Here is a 6,249-nt window from a genome sequence, read left to right as displayed (position 1 = left end):
ACCGAGGCCCAACGCTGCAACGAAAGTTGCAGGGCCAATGCGGTGATATGATGACAGTATGCAAAAACACCAAAACGCCGCGCTATGAAAAGTTTTCTGTACCGTCGGCGTTCCACCAGAAAACTCATTTCATACATACGTGCAGTGGAATTATGCGTGCACCACAGTAAGAGTGTGCGAAGATACACGCGCTTTGGTTACACGCAGCTACAAGCTGGCGGTTGTGCCGTGATACAACTTTTTTAGTGACGAAGCCGTACAAAAAAAAAAGCGCAACACGTTCCAATAGGGTGAATTCGAGTCTTTTTGCATGTCAGCGCGTAACCTGTCAGTAGCGGTCGAGCGATTAAAACAGGTGAAAAGGGCAGCAGGCATTGGCAGTTGTCGTTGCACCATTTCGGGCGCCTGCACTGCGAACGCTGCCCATCACGCGAAATTCCTGGGTTTCAATATAAGCTTATCCCTCCTCCTTTCCTTCCTTCATGTGTACTGCCGCCGGACTCCTCTCTTGCGCTTCCCTCTAAGCACGCTGCGCCATCTAGCGGCGCCGCCGCGAAGTACGTGCGTGGCCTCCTAAGTGCGGGGCGTGCCGGTGCGTGCGAACGCCGAGAATTTTCTCGTCGCCTGCGCGAATTCGTGACGCAGCACTAAGCGTCGGGTTGCTGTGCTTCAGGGACCCGTGTGTCTTAAGTTTCGATGCTGCTCAGCACCGCATAACTTTTAAACAATATTTTTTAGCACTGAAGGGCGGCGTGAAAGAGCAAGAACTAGGTTAGATACGGCCGTACCCCGAATATACATGCACACACGCATACATACATACATACATACATACATACATGCGTACATAACGCAAAGCGGGTGAAGTTTCCGCAAGAATGCTAATCGCATTAAAATGCCTGCTCTACCCGCCACAGTTACTCATCGACTATAATTATATGACGTTCGGGTGCTGAGCGCGTGATCCCGGGTTCGTTTCGTTCCCCGGTCGCACAACTTAATTTCAATGGGAGCGGAATGCACAAACGTTCGTGTACTGATATTCGGATGCGTGTTAAAGAACCATGTCGAACACAAGACAGGCGAGAGCACCGCACTTTAGCACGTAGCTCGAGGATCGGCGAGGAGGAACATTTTCTGTATGAAGATGTGTACAGCTATGTACAGCTATGGGACCGGGGTTGTTGGAGAAATATGGGAGAGGCCTTTGCTCTGCAGTGGGCGTAACCAGGCGAAGCCCGGAGAAACCATTCGTACGACTAGCCCTCAGTAACACTTCCTACCCGACGGTACAATGGATAAGGTTGGCATGACATAGCTGTCATCATCATCATCAGCCTGGTTACGCCCACTGCAGAGCAAAGGCCTCTCCCATATTTCTCCAACAACCCCGGTCCCATAGCTGTACATAGCTGTACACATCTTCATACAGAAAATGCATCACGATATCAGCTCGACCCATGCTCCTGCAAATCGTTCGGACATGTGAAAACCCAACACCAGGTGGTAAAAATTCTTCCCAAGCCCTCCACTACAGTACGTCTCATCGCCTCCATCCCGTTTTGGTACGGTAGACCCTGCCAAATAAAAGAAACACCACGTCTCTAATGCGTCGACCCGCCTTGCACCACACGCTTGTGGGATCATGCACTCACTTCAGGGGGGGGCGGTCCTCCCCCCCCCCCCCGAAATTAAGCGGCATACCCCCCTCCCCGCCCACACCATCACTCCTGACATACATTCATAAAGCGCTGAGAAATCAATCTATTCGGCAGTCAACATTTTGATGCCTTTTACAGCGAAAGCTGTATATGACTAACCTTACATAGTTTTTTCATCATCCGTCAACAGAAAAGACCATCATGTGGGCCGATCCTGGTGATAGGCAAAAAGGGTCCAAGCTCAATGGCACATATCCCTGTGGGCTCGGGAACCTGTAACGCGCCCTTCGAAATCTTCGGGATGGGCCCACGTATGGGGAGCGCTCAACGCCTGCTTCACCTCCGCCGCGGGTGGGCCCAGTATTGCACCTATCTTCGGGATCAGCCCACGTATGGGGAGTGCTTAATGTCTGCTTCACCTCTGCCGCGGGTCGGCCCGGCATTGCACTATCTTCGGGCCTAAGCTTTTTCTAAGCTTCCGCGGCGGGCGCAGTACGTATTTACGCTTTGATTTGGCGATCATTTAACAGATGTAATGGCCACAGAGATACGCGCATTCGAAATATGCATCGCCAAAAAATCGAGAAGAGCTGAACAAGTAAAGCAGTTCATAGCAAATAGAGCTACTAGAACCGCAGCGTCCTTTCGCTTAACGCGGTTGTACGGGACTGGTGACCACGCATCGTTACGCAACTTCCCAAATAGCAATACGGGTCGGTTTTGGCACCTAAATTGGTGGAGCAGTAAACGAGAGATCCAAAAGAACTGTGATTGTTCCGCAAACATATGTATTTCTCTATAATTCTTCCAGGGCTAATTGTTCTTGGCAGCGTTCTTCCTGCGCTTCTGTCATGCGCGAGTCCATTTGGTGTGCTTCCTTGTTTGCCAAGTAAAGGAGTGGTGTATCTCACAAGCGTACCTGTGAGATACACCTTATTTCAGTTCTCTTTTGCGGATTTACGCGCCTTTATGGTGAATGGTGGGCATTATTCACATTTGTACTAGTAACGCTACTTCCCCCCCTCACTTGCATAGGAAGAGTTACTTTGCCCCCTCCCCCCCAAAAGAATATCCTGGGTACGTGCCTGACTCACTTTGTCTTAATTATACATTGGGTCGAAGCAAATTTATACAAGGAGTGCAGCGCGGATGTGCCTTACTGCTGCCGCACATGGAGAAATCTTTTTCTTTTTTTATTTAGCGCGAATATCTTTGCCTCTTTCGCCCTTTTTGTGGTTGGCGGTGGTCGGCGATTGATGGTGGTACTCACCTCACGATACAAAGGCGCAGAGGGAAGGGCGCGTGCTCTTGCGCAACCGAGTTGCGCGGTGGGGTTGGAGGGGGACTGTCGCGCAACCGAGTTGAGGGGAGGCGAGGGACTTTCGTGCGTGAACTTTCGTTTGTTTATTCGCTCGTTCGTTCGGAATATTCGCTAACACTGACAGTCATTATGGATGGCTTCTGCCGATTTTTTTTTTTCTTTGCTCCGTGCTGGCCCATGCAAGCGCGGCAAATCCTAGAGACAAAAGGCACAGTGGGCAGAACAGTGGCTACGTGCGTGCATATGATTTTGACTTTAAACATGTAATGATGTCATCCCTGAGTTTATACCTGATATGTACTGAGATCGTGTGTTCCAGTGCCATTCATCTTATATATAACACAATGTTGAACCGTGTGAGGTATGCATTCATGGAGGTGCTGGTGGATCATTTATGTATGGTGCATCGCATTATTTCCAACAGCGATTTATAATTAAGGCATCAATCACTTTCAATACAGTGTATGCGCGAAATGGCATCGTTCTTACTGGCATGACCATTTAACCACTTCGCACTGCAATGTAGGAGTCGGCTGATGCTGGAAGTAATGTACAGTTAAACCTCGATATAACGAACTTCAATATAACGAAATTCTCGATATGACGACGTATTCAGCTTTTCATAACCATAACCTCTTGTCTATAGAACACCATGTAATTAGAATATCAAGACAACAAAGTGTGTATGCGATTTTAATATAAGGAAATTTCGCTTCCACAATAAAGGAATGCCGAGACAATAAATGGAAACTTCCGCGGACGCAGATAGTCAAATGACTGAATTACAAGCGGCTGCTTGCAAACGCACTTCTCAAATCGCACGCGGCGCGACAAGAGCGACCGCTGAAGTGAAGCCGCATCATGTTCTGTATAAAGTTCAAGTGCGATAAGATCCTATCGCGCCCCGCGCACATTGTGCTTTAGGTGCGAGTGTGCGAAGGTGAGAAAGAATGACAGTGGCTTCACGCACGAGTGGCCGCTTCCCCGCGCGCGCGAAGGGAAAGAGGGGGAGGGGAGCGAGCTCGCGGTATTGCGATTAGGCGCGCTCGAGGGGCGGGGTAGAGGGGAGGGTAAGTTGGCGCGGGTCGAGATTTCTGGCACGCATCACGGCCGTGACTGCGCACGGCTGCAGGCGCGGCTGAGCGCATACGCCGCCTCGCACCTTGCTTTACAGGTAACCCGCGGCGTGTGCAAAGAGTGGGCGTGCCGAGACGGCCTGGTAAGCGGCCTTCCCGCGCGTTTAGTATTGAAGGTTGCGTTATCCCGAGTTTCGGTTACCCTTGTTTCAAACATCGCTTACCGCGTGTACATAGACAGGGACCAAACGAACTACGAAGACAAGCGCTTGTCTTAGTCGTTCTTTTGGTCCATGTCTATGTACGCGCAGTAAGCGATGTTTGAAACAATGGAATACCAACTAGCCCGTACCAAAAGCCTGCTTCGGTTACCCGTTGGTGCGTCACGCAGACGAAGCATTCGCTCCCCGCCACCGCCGCCGCTTTTCATGCGGCATCGTCCCAGTGCGGACGACGCTATCAGCCGCGGGGGCGGAGTGCACGCGAGAGCGAGGCTGGCTTTGCTTAATTCGTACCGCCTATGTGAAGATATCTTCGACGTGGCATGAAACCATATCATTCGACGCCGACTCCCAAATTCATCAAGATAAATTATTTTCTCATTCAAATTTGTTTTTTTCGATGGCTCTCAAAAGTTCGGAGCTGGAAAGCCAGCTGGGCCGTCCGGCAAGCAGAAGCTGCCGCCCGAGTCCCAAGGACTTCGAGCCGCCACCTGAGGCTACCACAACCAAAACTGCCGGACCATTCTTTTCAATGAAGTTTATTTTCTTCTTCTTCGATTGCCCGATAATTCGGAAACCTCCGCGGCCCTTTTGCGTGTAAGAAAAATCGATCCGCGACTGTACTTATTTCAATACAATTCAATACAACGAAATTTCGATAAAAGAAGCAAATTGCCGACTTTACCTACTTCGTTATATCGAGGTTTAACTGTGTTAGGCGCAGAGTGCGGCACTATTGATCAGCAGTGCATTGTTATTTTTGCATTACCTGGTTCCACTTAGGCACTAATGACAATGTAGCCAATATGGTTGACGACACACAGCGAGTTGGTTTATAACGGCGGATGGATTAATATCAACGAAAAGCTTTACATAGATGCAATGGAATATGTTTATAGAGCCATTAAAGGTGCACTGAAAGGAAATTTTTGTTGTGTTTTTATTGCTTTATTGGATAGTCATTGACAGAGAAACTACGTCGCTATGGAGCCTCAATTCCCTGAGAGCTTAAGAAATAACTAATTATATTATCTTTTATTGCGACAATTTTATAACGTGCACTGAGAGAAGCATGGCTTTGGACAAGACATTTACAGGAGACTCAACAGGTCACATAAAATCTGCTGTGGCAGTCTCGTAGTACTAGATACCACTGGGCCGTGCTGTGGAAAGCACAGTCCATTCTGCACTACACAGGACAAGAGGGCAGAGTGTGGTCCCCTGCGTTTTCAAGAAAAGCCCACAATTGACAGGGCCAATTTCACAGCTTTTGGCAACTCGGTCATTATGTGGCCTTCAAACACTGTACCTGGCTGGCTGGTTGTTTGTATACCATGTGACTGCCACCTCTGCTTTTGGTTACGTGTCGAGTCTCCTTTTTTACATACAAAACTGAGCTGTGCTCGATGTGCATATTGAATGGGCCATTAAAAGGTGCTGTAATTAAATATTTGCGGTGCTCTTAAGAAACTGAGGCTTTGTACCATAATTATGGAGTCTACCTAAAAATGCAAGAAAAGCAGAATACAAGACTGCCATGTCAGTACTCCTTTAAACAAGCTGCCAGGCACATTTATTAAATGTGTGATTTTGTTGCACCACAGTTTTTTATGCGACTAGCTTTACTGACACCACTCACACCAAAACATCCTGAGATGTGAAGGCGAGCGGTCAAGGCAAATCAACGAAGCAGTACGGCACATTCTGTCAGCAAGCTACACACGAAGGGGGAAAAAATCTGCAGGCATAGCGATCCTTTCAGCTCCAAACTCTATTACTGAGACTGCACCCAGCTCTCACAGCGTTCCTGCATAAAATTTATACAGGAACACTAGGCTCGCAGAGCAGTCACCAGCATCTGATGAAGATGATGTTCTCCAAAGATGGTACAGAGCCACTGTGGGGGACAGGTCGAGACTTGGGTGGTTTTACAAGAACAAATACATTATAATGCAAAGAAAATTTGCCAT

The sequence above is a fragment of the Dermacentor variabilis genome, chromosome 1, assembly GCF_050947875.1.
Source record: "Dermacentor variabilis isolate Ectoservices chromosome 1, ASM5094787v1, whole genome shotgun sequence".
NCBI lineage: Eukaryota > Metazoa > Arthropoda > Arachnida > Ixodida > Ixodidae > Dermacentor > Dermacentor variabilis.
The sequence above is the reverse complement of the archived record's forward strand: the minus strand, read 5'-3'. Positions refer to the sequence as shown.